The sequence below is a fragment of the Urocitellus parryii genome, chromosome 3 (genome assembly GCF_045843805.1).
Source record: "Urocitellus parryii isolate mUroPar1 chromosome 3, mUroPar1.hap1, whole genome shotgun sequence".
Taxonomy (NCBI): Eukaryota; Metazoa; Chordata; class Mammalia; order Rodentia; family Sciuridae; genus Urocitellus; species Urocitellus parryii.
In genome coordinates this window covers 71,771,087-71,795,168 of record NC_135533.1, presented here as the reverse complement: position 1 = coordinate 71,795,168, position 24,082 = coordinate 71,771,087, and the positions used below count along the sequence as shown (strand labels likewise).

Below are 24,082 nucleotides of genomic sequence, written 5' to 3'. Positions count from 1 at the left end.
CTTAAAATAAATTCCTTGAGTATATGTGACCCCCTCCTGTTAAATGTTTTTCTTGCTTCTCCTTTTGCTGAAAACATTTTAAGTTAATGAGCTGATTTCCTAATGTCTGTTATGGAATTTGTGGATTCTATAATAAATTGAGTGTTCTCATGCCTTGTCTTTCACAAACATTTCTTATCAAGGTAGGACTGGCTTCCATACAGCTGTGCACTGGAGAGTCATGAGTGACTGCAGCCAAGTCTGAATCCAGGCCGTCCGGCCCCTGGCCAGAAGCTTTGCCAGCTTAGCTGCTTGACCACCTGCTTCTGTTTTTCTGTTCCACTTGCAGATGGAGGATGTTTGCTCTTCTTCTGGCATCAACACCAATTTTTAAAAATTCCTTGGAAGAACTTGGAAAAGGGAGACAAGAGGTTGATCCATGTGCTGTAGTTTTGTTCCCTGAAAAATAACATCTCTTAATTGAGATCCTGGGACTTTGGTCCAGCCCTATATGCCATTGACCCAATGGAGTTCTGTCTACTAATGACGAAAGCTTTGTAGTTGAAAATTATTGGAGACGTGTCCAAAGGGAACTTTGGAAATTATAAACCATGCCATGGCTTTTTCTCTGTCCTTCCCTATCAAATATACATTGGATTTCAATAAAGTAATGAGAATTTAAAACAGATGCAGTTGTCAGAATTTCTTCTTCCAAGCAATTACTTTAAAAGAAGTTACTTTAAACATTTAACGTATGTTTCTATGAAACTGCCATTCTTGAAAACAAAGGAAATTCTTACAGCCCGACGAGGTCAAATTTTTCTTTTCTTTCTTTCTTTCTTTTTTTTTTTTTTTTTTTTAACTTTAAGGGGTTTAGCTGGATTGCTACATCTTATTCTCTTGAGGGAACTGAACTTTAAATTTAAAGTCAAGTCCACTCTTAAAGGATTTGATTTAAAGTACACTGTAGGATCTGAAGACACCTCCAGTAACAAGATATGACCCAAGTAAATGTTTAAGTTTTCCAGAGAGATTCCTTAAATCAACACACACACACACACACACACACACACACACACACACATATTCATACACACACAAAAATAGTAATATGGAAAGAGTTAGGAAGAGATCCTTTTTGATTCATAAACCTGATGATTGGTTTTTTATGCTGTTGTATGTGATATGCCTTCCAGTAAACCTTGTTAGGACATTGGCACGTTACCCATCTAATGTGGAAAAAAAGAAAGGATTAAGAAGAAAATTTTGGGTAGTCAATATTTTATGTGTGTACACTTACTAAACTCATTGAGTTGTATATACTAAATATGTCTAGCTTTTTAATGCCAATCGCGCCTTTGAAAAGTGATTTATGAAAAGAAAAACAAAATGCTTGTTCCTGGCACTGTTTTTTTTTTCATGACATAGTTCCATTAACTCATTTATCTTGTCCCTAAAACATGCCTTTTAATTTCCCAAGACAATGCCACATCATGTTCACCTACAAGAATAGGCAGTTATACTCCATGTGTGGATGACACGTCAAGTTATATTCTGTTGTGTATAACTAAAATCAAATAACTACCCAAAACAAAGAGCTCTTGACTCTCTTTGCTTCTTATAGATATGGTGTTTAGAAGTAGAAGGAAAAGAAGGCAGCATGTGATTTTCCTCTTGACAAAACAGAAGAGAGATGACAGAAATGGTAAGGGAGTTTGGCACTTACTTACTCCTCAGTGGCAGCAGTGGTGCTCCTAGGATTGTGACAGTGCAGCAGATACCAGAGGGAAATGGTTCCTGAAGGAGGACTGGGGGTGTTCAAGGTATTCCAAGCCTAGGCACCAGGTGAGAAGTGTGAAAAGCATGTTTAAGCACCAGCTTTCTTTGATCAACTTGTGTTATTAAGTGATTCCTGGATGTTCTCATTTACCTTGATCTGCGTCTAACAGAATGTACCCTTACGGTTAATTCATTTTCTCAGAGAAAGATACATACTTGGTTTTCCCATTTTATATCACTTTGAGAAATTGATATGACTTTATATTTACATGTCAAGAGAACAAAATGGAATAATAGTTCTTATCTTAGATTTTATAACCCACTATATGTGCCCTTTGTAGACATGCAGTGGACATTTTTGTTTGTTTGTTTGTTTCTAGGCACAGACTGAAGCCCATGTTGATATTCTGCTTAATATTAACAGTTTCTGCTGATGTTAGTATTTAGAAAGATAACAGAATTTTTATTTCTTAATGGATAGTTCTGTATCCCATGTGGTTGTAATAATATGTTTATCACCATTAAGTGAAAGTTTCTGAATAGTGTGTAGTGGAACTCAGACCAGGGTTAATATTTTGTCACTTGCTAAATGTTTGGATCTTAGCTTCCTCATCTGTAAAAAGAGACAGTTCCACCTCAGGATGGGTGATGGACATTAAATGAAGCAAAGCACAATGGCTGGGATATTTAATGCTCCAGAAAGAGTTTTAAAACTATGTGTAAGCACTGAGCACGAGACGGGCTTTCTGGTGACTCCTCAGATTGTTGAGAGAAAGGATATCAATCTATTGAGTGTCATTGTAGATTCTGTGCATGTGTGCATGTATAAATGAAGTAGTGCACACTTAGTATACTAATTTCTGGCACAGAGTGAGCAAATAATTCAGGCAAGACAGGAAAATAACAAGAAAGATTAGTTTTATTTATTCGGTTTTTCAAAGCTTTATTATGCATGTATTTCATTAATATGGCTATATGTAGATTTTTAAAACAGTAACAAAAGTGTATATTTAAAGAGCATTGCATATGCTGTGTAACCACTAAAGATGTGCAGGAAAATCCTAATATGATGAGATTGGGATAATAAGTATACCTACTTCTTTGGTTCATCATGTTTATTGAACTATATAATGAATATTTGTAAAGTACTTAGAAAGTATCTGCCTTGCCTGTACTAAGCTCTGTGCAAATGTTTGCTGAAAGTAAGATAAATAAATAATGAATAAGTAAATCAATGGGTCCTCTCTTTGGCTGTCACTAATTGTGCCAGGAGTGGGCATACAACCCAGAGACAGCCATCCATCAGCTGACACTGGCACGATTTTGGTCTAGCTCAAAAAGAAGCCCTGGGCCAGATTCTCTTCCAGGAAGTTATATTTGGGAAGTGAGAAATTAAGTCAATTAGCTGTGAGAAAGGGGATTCACAGCCCAGTGAAGAGGGTGGCCGTTAATGGATGCGTGCAACAAGGGACTCCATTGCCAGGGCAGGGATAAGAGTGGAGCATGTTGGGAGAAGAATGAGGAGGGTGGGAGAAGAGCAGAATGCCTGGTGGGTTAAGCCACACTGGAGTGGCAACCCCCACCCCATTCTTTTTGTTTATTTGTCTTATAACATTTGAGTGAAGCTCTCTTCTTTGTGTGACAAGAATATGATGTGATTAGTCATTTACAATAACTAGCTTGGGATTTCTTAACTTACTTCTTTTTGGCGAATGATTATTTTCATTTAGAAAACAGCTACCTGTTGTTATAGGATGTGGCAGTAGGTACAGCAGCAGCTACAAGGGAGGAGAAATTGCCATCTGACCCTCCCACTCAGGGAGTGTTATGTTGCTGACAACATAATGAACAAAGAAATGTTACAAAGCAGTGTTTACCTCTTTAATGGAGTCAGGCATCCTTGGATAATTCAATAATGCTTGAGAACATCATATGTTTTGGTATAGGTGACTAGATCAGTAAGAAAAGGTTAAATTGTGTTTACTATGGCTGTGTTTTTCTTTCTTTTTAAACTATGGTAGAGATGCATGCAATTATTTTGGGAAGGTTTCCCTGAACACTAGGTCAATTACTCAGATGAACTTTGGACATTTTTATGAACCAGTATTCTTTTAGTTGCTAGTGATGAAAACCCGTCTTGAAAATGTTGGCTCATATAACCAGTGGTGCGGGGGCAGAGCTGATTTGGGGGCAAAGCAGAAACCAAGAGGTTAAATGGACTCTCTTATGACTCTGTTGCTTTTGCTTCAACTCACATGATTGGGGCTTTTAGGTAGGAAAAAGTAGAGAGACCATCTTCTTTTCAATGTCCACACACAAAATTCTAAGTCCTGCTTGGGTCACATGCCTACTTCTAGATGTACCACTGTATCCAAGGGGGATGATGACCAAGATTGGTCCACTCTGGGTCCATATTTCCTGAGGCAAGGTGGGATACCACAGTGACAGGCCTGCCCCAGCTCTGCAGAGTGGAGGAGGGGCGGCCCCTGGGGGGAGGAGTGCTGGCAGGCAGAGACAACATTTCCACTCCAGGCAAATGAATGGCAGAGTGTTTGTTATTCAGGAAACCACTCCTCCAGAGCTCTGCTCTCTTGATGCCAGATAAATGAGGTTTCACACCCTTTGGAATTACTTACTTGTTGGGAACATACAAAATAAAAATTGTGATGTTTAAGAAAATGACCTAACTACACATTTTTAAAAATAATGTGTATATGTGTGTAAGCTATAATAAGGACTGATACCTTTTTTCACTAGCCATTTTAACAACCTTAATACTAATAACATACCCTCATTTCTGTCCTCTGGATCCTAAAATCTTGGAAAGTTGAAGCCAGTCTGGATGGGCTTTAGCAGCTGTGAGTTTAGAATATTCTTTAGTTAGGATGCTTAGGATGCTGGATTTTTGTCATCGTTTTCTTAGAGTCACTGTGGGAGAAAGGAAAAAAGGAAACAAAATCTTTAGAGGACCTTTGTGACAAAGTAATTGTTATGCCAAGTTGGGTAAATGTCATAAGTGAACTATTGATATTACTTAAGTGGTCTAGAGAGACTGTTCCAGAGCTCAGGTTATCCCCAGGAGAGTGTAATCTACCCCTATCTTCCTTTCATAAATAAAGCATCCCTTTCATCAGGTAAATTAGCCCAACCACTCTAGACAGTAGCAGAGGATTTCACTTATTTATTTATTTATTACCCCTAAAAGACTTTCTGTTTGAAATTGGGATGCCGAACTAGTAAGCTGCTTTTGTGTTTCACAAGTTGATAGTACGATAAAGATAGATCACAGGATCAAAGAAAATCTTCTGATTATCCTTTCTGGTCTAATTAGAATTTATAAGAAATATAGCCTTCTATTGGGTTTTCCATGACAGACATGAAAGATGTATTTATCTTTTTATCTTTCCTTTCTGTTACTGTGGGTCTTGTTTGGTGCTGTTAACAACTGGGTTATATGGTAGAGTGTGAAATTTTCCTACTTGGATTCTGCAGTAGAAATCTGTCTTACTCAGTTTTTAAGACCAGCACAACAAGTTTACCAGTTCATATTTTTTTCTGTTCATTTATACTGAACTTCTGTAGTTAATAGGAAATATGTTCTTTAACGAGTAGTTGAAGACTACTTATCACCAGTTAGATCTCCTAATAGAAAAGGAAGTTGTAGGAGATTTGTTGTTTTTAAAATGTTTCTGCACAGGTCGACTTTCAGGTTAGCTTAATTATGAAAATATGAAGACTCATTGGAGTTTGTAATTCTTTCTGCCCCCCCCTGCAAATATTAGTTAAATGTCTACATTTACCTGAGTAAAAAATGTAAAGGAGCACAGGGTGATCCTGATGGTAGGCCCCAAGTCCTGCCTCACAGAGCCCAGAGTCCTTGTTAGCTTGTGAAAATATTTGCTAAGCCTGCAGTCTCAGGAAAAAGTGGTGAGATACAAACTGATGAATCTTTAATAGAGGCTATAGCCAAGCACAAGTAAAGTCCTTTAGAAAGATGAGTGTATAGAAGGTTAAAGTTTAGCAAATTAATTGTTGTTCCCTGCTGGAGGAACATTCTGTTTTCTTTCCTGCAGTGGCCACTGACCTCTGGCTGGGGAAACAGTGATGCCTGTTTAAGAAGACCACCCAGTGCTGTTCAGAGATTTCTGTGTAACCTCTGATTGCCACGTGCACATCCCTGATGATTTATTATAGATACTAGGATACTTTTCAGAGCAGGCTCCGTAGACTGTAGACTTTCTTTGTCACTACTGCTCCTCTGGCTCCTCCCTTAGGGCTCTTCTCAAGCCCCACTTTCCTGGGAAAACTTCACCTCTAATCCCCTGGAAACCTGGAGTGGTCACAGTCTCCCTCCCTCCTTTCTTTCCTTTCTTCCTTCCCTTTCTTTCTTCTTTCTTTCCCCCTCCCTTCCTCCCTCTCTTTCTTTAGATGATGATGATGATAATGATAATGATGATGTCATCTTGCTATATTGCCCAGGCTAGTCTTGAACTCCCGGGCTCAAGTGATATTTCCACCTCTACTTCCCCAAGTAGATGGGACTACAGGTGTCTCTGAGTGGTCTTTGCTGCTTTTATATTCCCGGTGGCTTTCTGAAACCCTTGGAGCTCAATATCATAGCTGTTGCTTGTTTGGTTCTTTGGTACAGCGTGAAAGTACTTTTGCTTTCCTGGTTATATTATCCTACCAACTCTATTTGTAGAGATCATTTTAGTGTCTCATTCGATATTCACAAAAGCCTTTTTGAGAGAGGCACAATTAGAACCTACGTTTGCAGATGAGCTGAGTCACAGAGTTGGATATTTATGGAGCATTTGCTTGGACTGCAGTGCACTGAGGTGGACAGATGGATACTAATAAGTATGATATGCTCAATTGTGTAGAAGTTTACAGCCTGACCAAGGAGAGAATTTGTACACAATTACAACAAATTGACATTTTATCTTGCAGAAAGTGGAAGGAGGGAATTGTGATTTGGGAAGATGAAATCTTCTGGGGGAGGATGTTGTGTATAGTTGGCTTCCAAGGGGGGTTGGTTCCAGGACACCCCTTATATAACAAAATCTGAAGGTGCTCAAGTCCCTTATAAACCATGGTTTAGGAGGGAAAGGGAAAATACTGGGGAATGACATTGGCCAAATTATATATAGTCATATTGTGTGTGTGGACAGATATGTAACAACAAATCCCACCATTATGTCCAACTATAATGTACCAATAAAATATGGAAAAAACTTTAAAAAACATGGTATAGTAATTGCATATCATGTACACATATTCTCCCATATGTGTTAACCCATTAAGCCCACATTTTCAATTCTGTGAAGATTTTAATGAAATTGACCCAGATACATTAAAATAGTTTGGAAATTATAATATAGAGTGTATACATCCTTTATTATCATTAAGAACAAAAATACAGATTGTCCTGTAAGGAAGACATGGGAACAGTATAATATCTTTTACATATATAATATATACTATAAGTAGGATATTGAGCAAATATGATATCCTTTCATACATTACACAATATGTAAAGAAGTGCCTTTCATGACCTGTTCAATAATTGATTTTTGGAGGAAAGAAGCAAAACACTTCAAATAAAGCGTTATAATACATTTTTTGACAATATGTTTTTGGTTCACATGGTATGGTTTGTTCTGGTATTATTGTTGCTCTTGCTGTTTGAGAATGATATGCCTTCTCATGTCAAATCTGATACCATCTTATATAGTACTAAGTCCAGGAGTGTTACAGTCGCTTCCTTCCCCATGGGTTCTCAATGCATCATTTTAGGTAGGCTAAGCTGATCTCTTTTGAAATACAACACATTAATGAGATCCTTCTTGTCTTTCTTCACAGATTTGTGAATAATTTACGCATTTACTAAATATATCAATTATGTTTTGTAAGTGAATAAGGCCAATACCAATTTTTAGTTCTCATAGAAGTGGAGTATTCAGAAATGAACCAGTCATGTTTATTCATCCCACCATTGAAATTGTTGCAGATACCTACTACCTTTAGTTGAGGCACATTAGCCTTTTTCTATTGTTGAAGTTTGCAAAATGCTTACATTGTACTGTATGTAGTTTATTCTAACAAAGACACGTATAACCACTTTACAGTGAGAACTTCATTATTCATATCAAATTGGTAACCATACAGCCCTCCTGCTTGTTTTTTTTTTTTTTTTGATAGTGTTGTTGGTTTCAAAGGAACTTATGTAGTCTCAGTGCCTGTGGCTTGAAATACGATATTTCACATGTGTACTGACAAGTCATAACCAGTGAATAGATTTAAAAAAAAAAAGAGTGTAATTTTGGAGTGTAATTTTAGATTCTTTACCACTTTGAGCATTTGTAGAACTAGTTTCATTCCAAGCAAAAGATCATAGTTGTTTCCTTCTTGAATATGTTTTCCACAATATAAGTCAAAGTTATAGCAATATCCTACTATTCTACACAGTGTTGAGAATTTACAACCAAATCTTATGGGCTTACCTCTTAAAATTATTTCAGTGAATTGTGTCCATAATATCTGATAATCATTTTATCTACTGTCAAATATTCTTCAAACATCAAATTTCACACACAACTTTTGATTCATATTTACTAGAGGATAAAATTTAAAACCTTTGTCTTCAATATTGTCTTCTCATTCATTATTAATGCAAGAATATATAATACTTTTTACCTCCTAGAAATGATTTCTTAACATTACATTTTTTGGCTATAAATATACCCAAATCTTCATTGCTCGACCAGTGATTTCTTAAGGAAGATAGCATGCGATAACTGAAGAACATAAAAATGCGTAAAAATGTTTTAAACTCAATTATACTAAAGTATTTCAAATTCATTCTTAGTTTCTTCAGAATAGCATAGATTGTTTATATCAGGCATCAATACTTCAAAAATATGTACTGGGCTGGAATATTTGAACAAATTCCTTATTTTCCTCAAGCATTCAGAATGTGTTTTCTCTAGTTTTTTTTTTTTTTTTTTTTTGAGTATGGAAACAGGTCAGAACTTGTCAACAAGTAGCAATGTGTTCAAGTTTGTCAGTGCAGGGCACTACACATTACTATGCGGTCTACGTTATCCCAGGGCCTTATATATAGGACAGCTCTTTTAGAACACTGATAATTGCAAATATAGTGCATTCCATGCAATAACCTAGTTCTAGAAATTTCAGGAATGTATTTCTTATGTTGCATAGCAGTTATGCACATAAAATTTTGTTCAAACATTTAGTAAAAGTAACTTTTGTAGTAAAGTTTATGCTATTTTCACAGTGAATTTAAAAATATTTCAAACTCTAATAATTCACTATTATTGTGGTCAAAAGAATAGAACTCTACAAACACAACAATTATTTAAAAATTGCCATTAGTGGCATATTTGTTGCTCAAGTGGGTGCTCCACATCTAGAACAGTGGGATAAAGTGTTTTAAATTACCTCTAGTGCTTTAAATTAAATTTTGATACCTAAGACAGTGAAAATACTATGTAAATAGCAGTTGTACTGTATTGTTTGTGGAACAATGACAAGTAAAAAATTTCTGTACATATACAGTTCACACTTGGTTCTTTTCCCTCCCGTCTTTCCCATCTATGGTTAAATTCATGGATGTGGGCCTGCAAATACAGAGGGCCAACTATGTGAGCGAGATGTCTGAGTACATGGGTAAGACTGACAGATGCAGGACATCATTGTCAGGGAAACAAGAGAACAAAAATCCAGAAGTACAGGACATGTTTTAATAGGAGGAAGTAGGATCATTGATCTGGAATTCATGCGATTGTTTAGTAAAGCAGGAAAGAAATAGTCAGAAACTTATGTTGGATCAAATGATGGAGGACCTTAGTTGTCAGACTGAGGATTTTGGTTGGGTCATGTATGTGTTTGAGAAAGGTAGTGAGTGATGTGATGAAGGTAGTGGTGGAAATGCAGCAGAGACAGACAGACAGACAGACAGACACAGACTGACTGACTAGAAATGAGAAGGGCTAAGGGATGGGTATGGAAGGCTACCTGCTAAATACTCAAATAGGGATATGGGGGGTGGGAAGGGGAAGAAGAAAAGACAGCCCTAGTCAAGGGATGGGGCTGTGGTGATGGGGGTGTGTAATTTGTAGTATGGTGTAGACTTAAAAGTTGCTGGACCATCATTCCAAGAGAAGGTACCATACTTCTAGCAGGGCATGCTTGTGGCAATATACCAATAGATAGAATATACCGAAGGAACTTGGTTAGATTCACAGGGATAAATTTTCGGCCAACTCCCTCTTTGTCTTGTTTTATATCCTCCATAGAACCAACACAGAGCAGGCCATTTCTTTCAGTTATAGTAACTTAGTAAAACTGGGCTGAATCTTATCAAGTGTGAACCTTACACTGTAGTAATAGTAAATGAGAATGGATAAGAAATATTTATGAAAATAGATGCTTTTTAGTGTTGTCAGGAGATTGAGAAATGTCAGTTTATAACTGAACAGTTGAAAAGCCATTTAAAAAATAGTTTTCCTCCATTTGTTATAAAAGATTTCTGAAGACTTTTATTGAGCAACCCTTTGAATTTTTCTAAGTATGTTAAAAGTGATAGTTTCTTTAAATTTTTCAGTATTTGATACTGTTAGTTTTAATAAAAGGGATATTTCTTATTTATGAATAAGGGAGATCCAAATGTTTTCACTGACTGTTCAAGTATTCTTTTGGAATATAAATGCATGCCCTAAGTATTGTCCATATATGGAAATATAACTGGTAACTTGGCAAACATTTTCTGAAACTAAAAGTCTTGCAAATTAGGTCAAAACTGTATAATTCATTTTATTTAGGAGTTGCAAATACTATAAAAGAGAAGCACAAGAAAAATCGAACAAAGGTATAACCGTTTTTTTTCAAAACTTTTCCCGTATGTACTTTTAAATTTTAAAAATTAAACTGAGGAGTAGGGTAGCTGGATCAAATGGTCTTTCCATCCCAGGTTTTCCAAGGAATCTCCGTACTGCTTTCCAGAGTAGTTGCACCAATTTGCAGTCCCACCAGCAATGTATGAGTGTGGCTTTTTCCCCCATCCTTGCCAATATTTATTGTTGTTTGTATTCTTGATATCTGCCATTCTGACTGGAGTGAGATGAAATCTCAGAGTTGTTTTGATTTGCATTTCTCTAATTACTAGAGATGTTGAACATTTTTTCATATGTTTGTTAATTGATTGTGTATCCTCTTCTGAGAAGTGTCTGTTCAGTTCCTACCCTATTCCACTCCTCGATTTATACCCAAAGGACTTAAAAACAGTATACTACAGGGACACAGCCACATCAATGTTTATAGCATAGCTAAATTGTGGAACCAACCCAGATGCGCTTCAGTAGATGAATGGATCCTGAAACTTTGGTATATATACACAATAGAATATTACTCAGCAATAGAGAATAAAATCATGGCATTTGTAGGTACATGGATGGAGTTGGAGAATATAATGCTAAGTGAAATAAGGCAATCCCCAAAAACAAAAGGCCAAATATTTTCTTGGATATGAAGATGCTGACTCATAATGGGGATGGCAGGGCGGGGTGGGGTGGGAAGCATGGGAGGAATGGAGGAACTTTAGAGAGGGAAAGGGGGTAGGAATGATGGTGGAATGAAACATCATTACCCTAAGTACATGTATAAAGACACAAATGGAATGAAAATAAGTTGTATACAATCAGTGATTTGAAAAATTGTGTAATATGAAATGAATTGCATTCTACCATCATGTATAACAAAATAAATAATTTAATTTTAAAAAAATTTAAGAATTAAAACCAAACTGTACAATTTCAAGATTTTATTTCTTTACTATAAATTTTTCTTACTTTAAACATAACATTCATTGAATTATTGTACCATTCCTTACATACATATATAATGTAAACGTATTATGGAATGCTTGCTTACCTATATCTATATATAATATTAATGTTATAGGATATTAAGGTGGATGTCTACTTTCTTTGTAAATAACGTTAGATAAATACATCTAATAATTTCTATATGTGTGTACAGTCTTTTAATAGTCTCTGTAGTTAGGTATGTAATTAAGAAGGTCAGTACTTACTCTTGAATTCCATCAATTTTGTGATTAAGCAAACATTTATTGATCACTAGACTAAAACAATACTGACTAGCTCATCCCTTAAACAAGAGTGGAGGGAGTGTTCAAATCTGCTACTTTCCGAGATGACATATAAAGTATTAATTTAAACAATCTTCCGTGGTTTTTATAGTCTCTATTATAGTCCATCATGCTTTGTGAGCTAAGACAGAAGCATGTTTTAGCTTTATAACCCATTAATATAGTTGTATCAGCCAAATGTTAAAAAACAATGAATATAATTTATAATTCTTTGATGCCATAAATTTTTTTTTATCAAATTAAAATACAAGCCCAAGTGTGAACTTTTTATTACCTCTAGAATTTCAAATATTTTTAGAGATTGTTTATGAAACTGTATTCCTTAGGTGTCTGGTAAATTCTACATGCATAGTTCTTTTGGATTGGAAAGCATAGGGGAGGATGGGGGGTGAGAAACTGTTGTTTACTGCATGTCTTGTGTGTTAGCCACAGTGAGGGGAGGTCCTTTCCGCCATCCTGAGGTTTGCACTGAGATTCCCTTTACAGAGATATAGAAGGTGAGGCTTAATAAAGTAAGAGGCCAGGTTGAACTGCTTAGGTAAGACACCCCAGTTTGTCAGCCTACAAAGCCCATGTTCTTTTTATTATATTTAGTAGTCTCAAGGTTGTGAGCCCTATGAAATCTAACTGGGCTATGATTCCCCTGTGGACTGATGTCCTTATTTAAATTAAAGCTTTGCTGTCCACATGTGGCTCCTTACGTTTAAATTACATTTAAATCTAATTAAATTTAAATAAAATTAAAAGTTTAATTTCTGCATTGCCCTATACACATTATAAGTGCTCAGAAGTCATATGTGCCTAATGGCTACTACAGTAGATGGTGCAGATGTTGGGCCTTACCATATCACAGAAAGTTCAATTGCACTGTGATGGTCTGGAGTGCAGGCTGCCTCTGGAAAAGTCCTGATGGGGCAGTTGTCCCAAATCCAGAAGCACTTGTTTGAAACTAATAAGGTTCCATATAAGAGTCACTCTTAACTATGCATGCTTTTACCCATCTTTTTGAACTATGCAATTTACACTGTCTAACAATATGCGGACAGGAGAAGTCTTGTCAAACCCCCTCATTGGCCATTATAGCATTATCATGATACTGGTTAAATGGAACGTTACCCAACAAACATTTTTTTTTAAATTAAGATGGATTATGAGAATAAGTAGTGATTTCTGTTTGTCTGATACCAAGATAAATGCAAACTGTGTTACCTCCCATGTAAAATTATTCTTTTACATTGGCTTAATACTACTCAACATGATGCCTTTATTCAGGAGGAATGACAAAAATGGGGAGGACTTAGAGTTCAAATTCATAGTATTCTCTGGTTAATCTGAGACATATTAAGTTAATCCTTAATGATGTTTTCAGGAAATTTTTAGGATTCAAGGTATAGACTTTAAAAATATTATTATTATTTGTGAAAGGGATACATAAAAGGAGTTTTTACTTATTGCATATATGTTTTGTGATGGCATTTAAAAGTAGTTAGGTAAGAGAGGTCATTTTGATGGGGAGACAGTGTCATGTAAAATCTAAAAATGTTATTGCTGATCTACCAGTTTAGCTTCTGTGAGCTTTATCAATTTTCTTATCACTTTCTTCATTGTTAAGTTGGAATAATAATGTCAAAGTCATTACTATTTGACAAGCTTTGCTTATCAAAGTCATTGGAGATACTCAGAAAGTTTCAGATTCGGAGCACTTGAATTTTCAGATTCAAGATGCTCAGCCAATACAATGTGTGCCAGTATTTTAAAATCTGAAAATCTCTGAAATCTGAAAATCTTCTGGTTCCAAGCATTTTGGATAAGAGACTCTCAAGCTATACACTAAAGTGTTTGGGAAATGTAACAGTGCTGTGTAAATGTCATGATACTGTCTCATCCATCCTCTTCTCTGTACCTGTTTTAAATCTGAAGTATAGCAAGGTATTGCACCAGCTTCAATAGTCCTTAAGTACGCTTTCTGCTATTGCATGCCTCTGGCCTGGCATGAAGTGGTAGTGAAAGATCTTGTTCTTAGGAAGTCAGTAGAGAGGATATTGACATTATGGGAAATACTTTAGGAGGAGTCCTGATACCAGGGGCTATGTGAGCTATCTATTCTTTATGTACTTGTTCATCCTGAGTCAGTGTTCGTTCTTGGGATATTCTTTATCTCATTGATAAAGTATTGGTGTTTGTTTTAGTCTGTGCAGCAGAAAACAGAAGTCTTCCTATGTTGTAGACAGTGCTTTATGTATCAACTGCCATCTTTATTCACACAAGGGGAAATTGTCTAATACTTTTTACTATTTACACCCAGAAGGACATTAGAACATCATTATAGAATTTAACCTTAATCAGTATTTCAGAAATCAGGTGCAAAAACATAGGAGTGCAGAGGTGTTGCTCTTAGCTTTGAAAGCAGCAGCCTCTTGATTAGTGATTATCATCATTCTCAATCCTAGACTTTCTTTACATATGGTGTCATTTAAAGGTTATTCTTTTCATTAAAATATTAAAAATATGCTACATGATTAAAATATTTCTACAGAAAGTTTTTCCACCTCTATTACAGTAGTCCATTTTTTATTATTGCTAGCTCTTAATCTAGATACTGATGTCACTAAAATATTTCTGCTTTTAGTCTTTCATAGTACCTAGTATGATTTTTTGCACACATTGCTGGCTTTTTCAATAGCTATGGCTGGTAGAAATTGGAGGATGATACTTTTGTTTTGCTAGGATAATGTGTCCTTCACACACATCCCACATTCTGTATTGGAACTGGCAATTAATTTTCTAGTTGGAATAATGTTATAAATAATGAGTTGGTTCCCAGAATGGTCCACCAGATTAACCCATAACATAGCTGAATGGATGAAGAAGCATACATGCTAGAATCCAAAGATACTGTCATGAACTGATTCAGAGCTAAGTTTTATTCAGCTAACCACTTAAATTGATATGTTGATAACATTCTATTCATTTTGTAGTATAAATCCCAAGTAACTATCATATTTGTTAAATTTTAAGTTATTTCTCAGTGTACAAACTTCCTCCCTTCTCAGAAACTTTAAACTTAAGTCTGGAACAAATAAGAATTTAGTGACTGGTAGAAGCTGAGCTACATTTAATTTCACTTGTTTTTATGCAAAAGTTGTGCTGACTTTTAAAAAAATTAGCTCTGCACTTTTTAGGGCTTTTTCCTTCCTTTTTTTGTAATTAAATGTAGTTTTTAAATGGTCTCATTTGATTAATTTATACTGTTTTTTTCTTAGGAGAAATAACTAGAAACTCAGCAAGTCAGTACATGGTGGGAACAAAAGCATAAGTCTACAAATTTATTGTGCTACATCCTACAATGGTAAAAACAACTTATTGTAAAATAATATTGAAGTATAAAGACTGCAATTTAGTATTTTCCATCTACCATTGCAAACTGTAGTCTTTACCACCGAAAGTGATATTGACATCCTATGTGATTACTGATTGATCTTCTTTATTACTTGTTTTTGGAATGGTGAAACATGAAAATTATTTAAATTCTTATAAGTAACAGAGTATAATTTACTCTTATAGCATTTAAGTTTGCAAGAATATTGACTTTTGCTACTTAAAACGATATATCCTTTAGCTTGGCTATAAGTACACTATAAGTACACTCTAAGTATAAGTAAACTATAAGTACACTCTTAAGAATTGGTGGCACATGCCTGTAATCACAGTGGCTCGGGAGGCTAAGGCAGGAGAACTGTGACTTCAAAGCCAGCCTCAGCAATTTAGCAAGGCCTAAGCATCTCAGTGAGACTCTGTTTCAAAATAAAATACAAAAAAGGGTTGAGGATGTGGCTCAGTGATCAAGTGCCTTGAGTTCAATCCCTGGTACAAAAAAAAAAGAAAAAGAAAAAGAAAAAGAAAATCAGACTTCGATACATTTTGAATGGTACATGCGACTGATTTTGCAATTTAAAATCTGCAGTAGGGATATTTGAATTTTATGTGCCCCATGTGTGTGTTTTTAGCTGAATTGAGCAAATACAACCTTCTCACTAGGAATTGTAGAGGTTGCTTTTCCTTTAGTCTCTGTAACTTTTATCCCATAACACCAGGGAGCTATATCTTGCTGTAGAGCACATGGACCCAGTTATCATCACTGTGACTACTTCATTTGATGGAAAATCTGTAACAAATCTGGAATATTAGTCTGTTGGTTCATATTGAAGTGCTCAGCAGACAGCTGTGTTGAAACTGTCAGTTATATTGTAGAAGAGTTAAATGCTGTTACTTTCTATCATGGAAGGGTTTTATTGTCCATTTTCTGAGCTTATTACATAGTAAATTGAAGAGTTGTTTTTCTTTAGTTTTTCCAAAATTAAAGTTGAGCCTTTATGTAAAAAAATTGCTTTATAAATAGAGCATTTGAGAAAATAGCATTCATTATTCATTTGTACCTTTTAATGGATTTTAGTTTTTCTGTCTCAAAAGCAACTAGACATCAAATGATGTGGTTTTATTTAGTTATTTTTTTAAATCAGCAGTGGTTTGGTGCTCTAGTTGAAGTCCTGGTTCTACATTCTATATTTGTATGTGACTGCTATTCCTTTTCATCACACTGACTCTAAAGTCATACACAGGTTCTTTTTGGATAATCAGCTTTTTGTAGGTGGTTGTGTCATAAAAATCATTCTAAAGCATAGTTCCCTCCCACATGTCTACTTCTTGCTGAACTTTCCTCATTACTGAAAAAAGACTGTTGTTTGAAGAAACAAAAACAACAGTACTTTCTATAAGAAAAGTAATTAGAGACCCACCATTACAGAACTTCATGTTTGCCAGATTTTATCTTAGTGTCAAAATGGAATTTGGGAAGGGTTGCTCTGCTACAGTGCAATGACTCTGATGTATGTTGGCCATGAATTCCAGACCCAGTGATATTGCTCTGAAATACTTCTGCCACTGCCTTTCTTACCATAGTGGCATGACATTTGTGATGCAGTGCATCTGCCATTAAGTTATCTTCATGTTTCCTAATACTACTAAATAATGGCTACTATATTTTGCACGTTTGTCTTTTTGTTAGGTACTGTCTGACATACCTAATGTGCATTAGTAATATTTTATTTCCTCCTGACACTCCTGTGAAGTGGTGTTATTGTTGTAAGGAAACCAAGGCTGTAGGAGGCTATTGCAGCAACTAAAGATGGGCCACCAACTTGGGTTCAGATGTCAAAGCCCCAGCCTTTAACACCTAAGCTGTCCTAGCTGCAGACATAAATCTTCTCTGTTGTAAAATGCTTCAGATGTGTGTTGCATCCTGTCTCCTAAGCAACTGGCTCCAAGGTGTAATAAAAGTATACAGGAGTAAGTTACTCCCCTGTCATTGAAAGACACTTATTTTATATGTGTTGTGTTTAGTGGGAGATAAGGAAATGCTATTCCCACCCTCTGCTTCGTACCTGAAAAATCCAATGGACAGACCTTCCTGTCTTTAGCATCGCCAGTCTGACTGAGGCTGCATAGTGCTTCCTGATTAACCCAGACTTGCTAATGTTTTCCCCCAAAATGGGTAGGACATGTTGTTCGAACATATGGAAGCCCTGAGAAGAGACTCTGATTGCATGCACGTTGGGACTTTGAAATTCCTGGGGAGATTGAGGATGGTGTTTATTAAATGACTCTGGTGCTTAAAGCTGGAAGTAGTTTAGGAACAGAGGACAAATGAACTATCTGACAAACTAAGAGAAAGAGGTGGCAGTGGTGAGGTGAGCAGAGGCTGACAAGCTGCCTGGAGGAAGCTCTGTGAATGGGAACTAGGGTGCATGTTTGTGAAGGGGAGCATGACTGAACATGCTGTAGAATGGGTGGGCTTTGTTTCTCTTCCTGAAGGAAATAACATGGTGCAGGTTGCTATGAGGAGATAAAGCAAGTTGGGACAAGCTCATCTCCAAGGATGAGGGGCAGAGTTCTGAGAGCAACTGACTTGGAGTCTAGAACGGTTTGTGGACAGAGAAGGACTCATTCATGAAGGAAGAATCACTCATACTACCCATGAATTACCTAAGCACTGGGTAATTTGAATTGTGATAAATTTTCCATCTTTAGCAAAACAGTATTCTCCACAGTTGCATTGGAAACTTAGCGAGATGACTAGGTTAGGAAGGTGATCTTGGGGTCTTAGGTACTCTTAGGGTCTTTTATTTGAAAGCAAGAATATTGGAGTCAGAACTAGGTAAAATCTTAGGCAAGTTACTTATTTCTCTAAGATTATGCTTCTATTTGTACTGAGTCAAGGAAGTGGGCACAGTAGAGATAATGTCTTCAGATAAGGAATGAATTTTCTTGTCTTAGCTTATGTGAACTTGTGTTCTCTTGTCCATGATAGAATGGTTGACCTCTTCTTTGACAGTCTTTTTTTTCCCCACAAAATAAGGATACATTGTGTGTTCCTTATAATGTTGTTCTTTCCTTCTTTTCTTTTAAATATATTTATAAGTGGTTTCTTTCTTTCCTACAGAGACATTGTAAGGATCCTGTATTCTCTTACACAGAGGGGTTATCAGACCCATGTTGGCGTGGTAACAGAAAAGTCACCATGTGAGCTCTGAATCTGTGCTCTGAAAGTCCCAGTTGCTGAAAACGTGATTGTCTTGCATTTTTTCCCCCATAGTGCTGGCTTATATCAGCCTACGGGCTCTTTGCTTGAGCATAGAAATGGTGGTATATTCAAGTGGGCAGCTAAGAAACTATAATGACGAAGGGATGGCAGTGACATCCTCTTCTAGAGCCTGGGATGGCCTTGCAGCTGCAGCATCTTTTACTTTATAAACATTAATGAATCTCAAGTCCCTGTTGACTCTCATGAAAATAAGTTCCATGGGGAGTTTCTATAAATCCACATGCCTTAAAGAGTGAGATGTGGAACAGACAAAATAAAGTAATAGAGCATAGTTGAGACTATAACCAAACTGCCTGGGTTGAACCAACCTGCAGCTTAGAAGCTGTAGACCTTGACCCAGCCATTCAACCTTAGTGCCTCAGTTTCCTCATATGTAAAATGTGGGTATTAACTAATATATTATAGGCTTGTCTTGAAATGTGGGTATTAACTAATATATTATAGGCTTGTTTAGAATGATGCTTGGCTCTGTTTAAATGTTTTTATATAATAAAATATTGAAAACTGATAATAACGGGGAGTTTTCTGAGTTGGCTGATTGGAATGTTTCTGTATAAGATTAAAATCCAGTTCAACATTGCTTAAATAAATAGTTATGGATTCCACAAATGCATAACATCTAGGGGTAGATATTTCACATTTATATAACATTTCACTTATCAAACAGCTTCAACCCTAGCACAATATTCATGTACTGATAACATGAAATCCTTTACATTTCTTATTCTGTTCTGAGATATTCTGTCTCTCCACACACTTTAAAATAGGACAATTTTACTTGTCTTAAAATCAATACATAAATTTATTTTTAACTGATATCTAAAATCATAAAAGCTGTAAATACTACTGGGTTACTGTGTATGTTTTATATATGTATATGTTGTGTATTGTTTAAATCAGGTTAAGTATACTTGTATTCTCATTTGTCATTTCTTCATGGTGAAAACTTTCATCTTTTTGAAATGTACAATATTCAGTGGTTATATTTAATGTCATGTTTGTCCCCTGCCACCCTACCCATAAGGCTTTTACGTGATCAGGATTGGGATTTATTAAATCAATGTAATCTCTAAAGAAGGAAACATAGTAACTCATGGGTCTGTGCCAATGAATGGATTTATATGTCTTTAGTATAAGACATACCCGGGTCTGGTCTTGAGAGGGTTTCTTGCCTTCCTATTGAACGAAGAAGCCCGTATCCACAAAAATTGGAGTTAATGCTGTGCATTTGGTTCAATAATTGGTCCTCCATTTTCGCTGAATTGGATTTCACGTTGGATTTGTAATGATGGTGAATTTATAGGAAACTGAATAATTTTAAGATCTGGGAACAGTAACTATGTTAGGGGATCTTTTTTGGTACTAGAGATTGAACCCAGGGATATTTTACCACTGAGCTACATACCCAGTTTTTTTTTTTAATTTTTTATTTTGAGTTGCTGAGGCTGGCTTCCAACTTGAAATCCTCCTCACCCTCCTGGATCACTGGGATTATAGGCATGCACCACTGTGCCTGGCTCTTGATAGGGGCTCTTTTTAAATTTTTTGTTTTTGTATGGGGAATTGAAGTCAGGGCACTTAACCACTGAGCCACATCCCTAGCCCTTTTTATTTTTTATTTACAGACACAGTCTTGCTAAGTTGCTTAGGGTCTCACTAAATTGCTGAGGCTGGCTTTGAATTTGTGATCCCAAGTTGCTGGGATTACAGGTGTGTTCCACCATGCCTCGACTATGCTTGATAGGGGTTCTTAAGCAAGAGGCCCATGGATAGAATTCTAGGGTCTTTATGGGTGGATGGGGGAGGGGGAATCTTCGTTTTTACTAACCACTGATTGAAACCTAGATTCTTTAATTATGGGTGAAGACAGCAAATCATGGGAATATTTAGCATTTGAAATTATGGTACTTTTGAAATATGCCACTAGTTCTGAATTTTAGTGTGTTGATGAAGAATCTCAACTATATTTCATAATTTTGTCTTAGTATTTTGATAGCTATGCTTCAATTTAATTATTTTCCTTTGTGGTCCTATGATAGGTCATACTACATTTTTAGTACTTTTTTTAAAAAAATAATATTATTCTGAGGCCTCAGCAGACTATTGCTAAAAGAGGATCTAGGGCAAAAAAATTAAGACCCCTTACATATTCGTTTGCTCTGTAATAGTCCTGGCTCTTAGCTATTTTTCTGAGAGCTTTACTGCTGTGTTCCTCCTCTGCACTCTAGAGAGCCAAGTTGTGGCCTTTGAAAGGTCCAGCAGAAGTTACTAGAATCTGGACTGTGTTATTTTTATCTATGGTTTACACATCTGAAAGGAGACAACTTCCTTTAGCTTTTCCCTCTCTCCAGTACAATTACTGTCTACATAAACTTTCAGTGAAAGATGTCGAGTCAGCAACAGTTTACTAGAAAGCTAGATGCTGTGAAAGCAAGACAGAAAGCAGAGAACATCAAGCCCTGGGAGTGGGGATGAGAGTGAGAGGAAGCGCATGTGTGTGCAAAGGGATAATGTGAGGCCCCAGGGCAGAGCTGGTGGAGGCTGTGAAATGAGGTGGGGAATAGTGAGTCAGGTGGTATAATGAGGAGATGGAAAAGTAATTAAATTGAGGCTTTCAAGCCTACTCCTGATGGAGGCTTCTCTTTATCAAAATCTGCTTTTTCTCCTGGGAACAGTTCCTGTGTAGTTAAGGGTGGATTTTTTACCTGTGTCTTCAATTATTTGAATGTAGTACAGAGGTTTTGAGACTCAGGGTTTGCCTCCCCAATAATGCCCTTATTTTTTTTTTAAGGTTGTTGCCAGAACCTTCTGATGTGCAATGACTAGATTTTACACTGAAGTAGGCAAACTCTTCACTTGTCAAAAATACTTTTGAGAGTATATCTGGAGGATATCTAGAGATATTGGGCAAAAGGGAAGAAACATTTCAAATGAAAATGTTTTTAGGCAGTATATCTCATAACTATAAAAATGTTGACCCGGGCTGGGGATATGGCTCAAGCGGTAACGCGCTTGCCGGGCATGCACGGGGCAGTGGGTTCGATCCTCAGCACCACATAAAAATAAAATAAAGATGTTGTGACCACTGAAAACTGAAAAATAAATATTAAAAAATACTCTCTCTCTCTCTCGTCTCTCTCTCTCTCTCAAAAAAAAAAAAATGTTGACTCTTTGGTAAGCCAAAAGGTAAATGTTATAGAAAAAATGGATTGGGGGCAAAATTTAAGGTGGCAAGTATGGACTGATACACCTATGCTTATGATATGGTTCTGGAGGATTACAACAATGGTTTATTCTGGTGCTAATGAGACTTAGGATCATATGTCTTTGAAAACCCCCCAAACATGTTTTACTTACCTTTTGCAAAAGAGTTTTAATAAAAAAGCTGTTGGATTTATGTGGATTATAGTGTGTAGAAAACCAGAATTTATTGCTTGTCTATGTAAGTTTCTAATGATAACACCAAATTCAAATTGAGGATAGTCTAAACTAGGAATAAGACAACATGCATCAATATCTATATTCACATAATTAAAACAAGTACCATGTTGCTTTCAAATACTTTTAACAACTATATGCAGTATAACTGTTGCTACCATGTATTACTAAGCAAGACTTATATATTTATATATATGTCAGAATTATATGTCATTTGTAGTTAGATATGTTTATAAAGTACTAAAGGCTTTCAAGAAATCTATTGAAAATTTTTTAAAAATAATTTTTATTTGTATCCTTGTTTTCCCAATCATAGGTGTGTCTTTAGAGAAACTAGAATTAAATTTTGGGTATTGTTAAATTTACCTAAATTATCACAAATTTGTAACCAATTGAAATCAATGAGGAAATTAGATGGGATCAGGGATATCCCAGAACCAGAACTCTGATTGTCAAACGTTCTTTCTGTGCCAAAGTTTTTCAGTTGTACTGACAACAAAACAGCTTTTGTGATTCTGGAATTTGTGCCTTTTATTTTTTTTTCCAATTCTGAAATCAGGGTGACCAGGAAGAACAGAATGAAGTTTTGCCAGTGTATTAAAGAAAGTCTCAGTCAACCCCTAAAGATGCCCAGGCCGTGGGGACATGTGTAGCTTTGCGTTGGAGACTGAAACTCCTCCGTGCCAGCTATAGAAAAAAACTGATTCAGGGTGGGGAAGGGGATATGGTTAATGGTTACAGGGGTGCAGTTGAATAGGAGTAATTTCTAATATTCTATAGCACAGAAGGATAAGTATGGTTAACACCAATTAATTGAATGTTTTGAAATAACTAAAAAGAGGATTTTAAAATATGTATTTTATTTTTAATTGGCACATAGTAATTATACCTATCTCTGGGATACAAGATGTCATTTCAATGCACGTATACAATGTGTACTGATTAGATCAGGGTAATTGGCATATCTATCACCTCAGACATGTTATCATTTCATTCTTTTGGAAACATTTCAAATCCTCTCTGCTAGCTATTTTGAAATATGCAGTTAATTTTTGTCAGCCATAGTTCTCCTACTGTGCTGTAGACCATCAGAAGTTATTACCCCCATCAGGCTCTACCCCCATAGCTACTGGAGGGAGGATGTTGGCACGTTCCCAACACAAAGAACTGATAAATGTCTGAGGTGATATGCCATTACTCTGGTCTAATCACAACACATTTTATGCGTGTATTGAAATGTCACCCTGTACCTCCCAAAATGTATAATTATAATGTCAAAAATAAAAAATATATTAAAAAATGAAAAACGCTGACTTTAAGAAGTCTTTCTGGTAAAGCATTCAAGGTCCAGCCACTTTCCAAAGCTGTGTCTGTCAAGTCACCTTGGTTCCTGCTACAAAAACTAGCCTTTGCTGTAAGCAGTTGACAAATACTGTCAAGTTGTGGTTTTGGATGTTGGATACTTGGTTTTATTGTATGGATTTGCAGTTATGGGAGGCTTTTTATCCTGCTAAACATTATTCTTTTCCATTCTGTTTCTCTCATTTCCCACATCACAAATAAACATTTGAGCAAATTCTAAAAGAGTTTGCAGTTTAAGAGAAGTTAGATGACACTGAATAATAAGTTGAAAATAAATGTAGTTTTACACATTTGATCTTATACTCTCCTCCACCTTTTTTCCTTCTCAGGAATGGATGCTGTGACTTGGACTTTAGAGGAAAAGTCAGATGAAAATAGCATTTCCATGCAAATCAGGCTTCAAAAACCATTCCCTGAGTGCATGTATGTCTAGTGGAATGCAAAGCTTACTTGAGAAAGGATGAAATTAGGTGAGCCTGAAGGAAATATAAAAATCCTGCTTAATGATCCTGTTAGGTTTTTATACAGATTAAATGTTATTAAGTGAGGAATGGTAAGCCCGTCTGGATTTCTCTTCCTCTGAATAGCCAGCTTTAGTGCCATAAACTGGGAAGGCTTCTGTTGTATCTCTGAATACATAACCTTGCAGTATCACACGCCCTGAGGCCCTCTTC

General features: G+C 36.2%; 1 protein-coding gene and 1 non-coding gene across 2 annotated transcripts in view; both read left to right on the top strand.

Moving 5' to 3' along the window:
• Dock4 (dedicator of cytokinesis 4) overlaps nt 1-24,082 on the top strand; it is a 437,995-nt gene that overhangs the window by 36,413 nt on the left and 377,500 nt on the right. The gene's annotated exons all lie outside the window — the stretch shown is intronic.
• LOC113196846 (small nucleolar RNA U13) lies at nt 1,111-1,214 on the top strand. The gene has a single exon (XR_003302610.2). It is a non-coding gene; the product is annotated as a small nucleolar RNA U13 (small nucleolar RNA).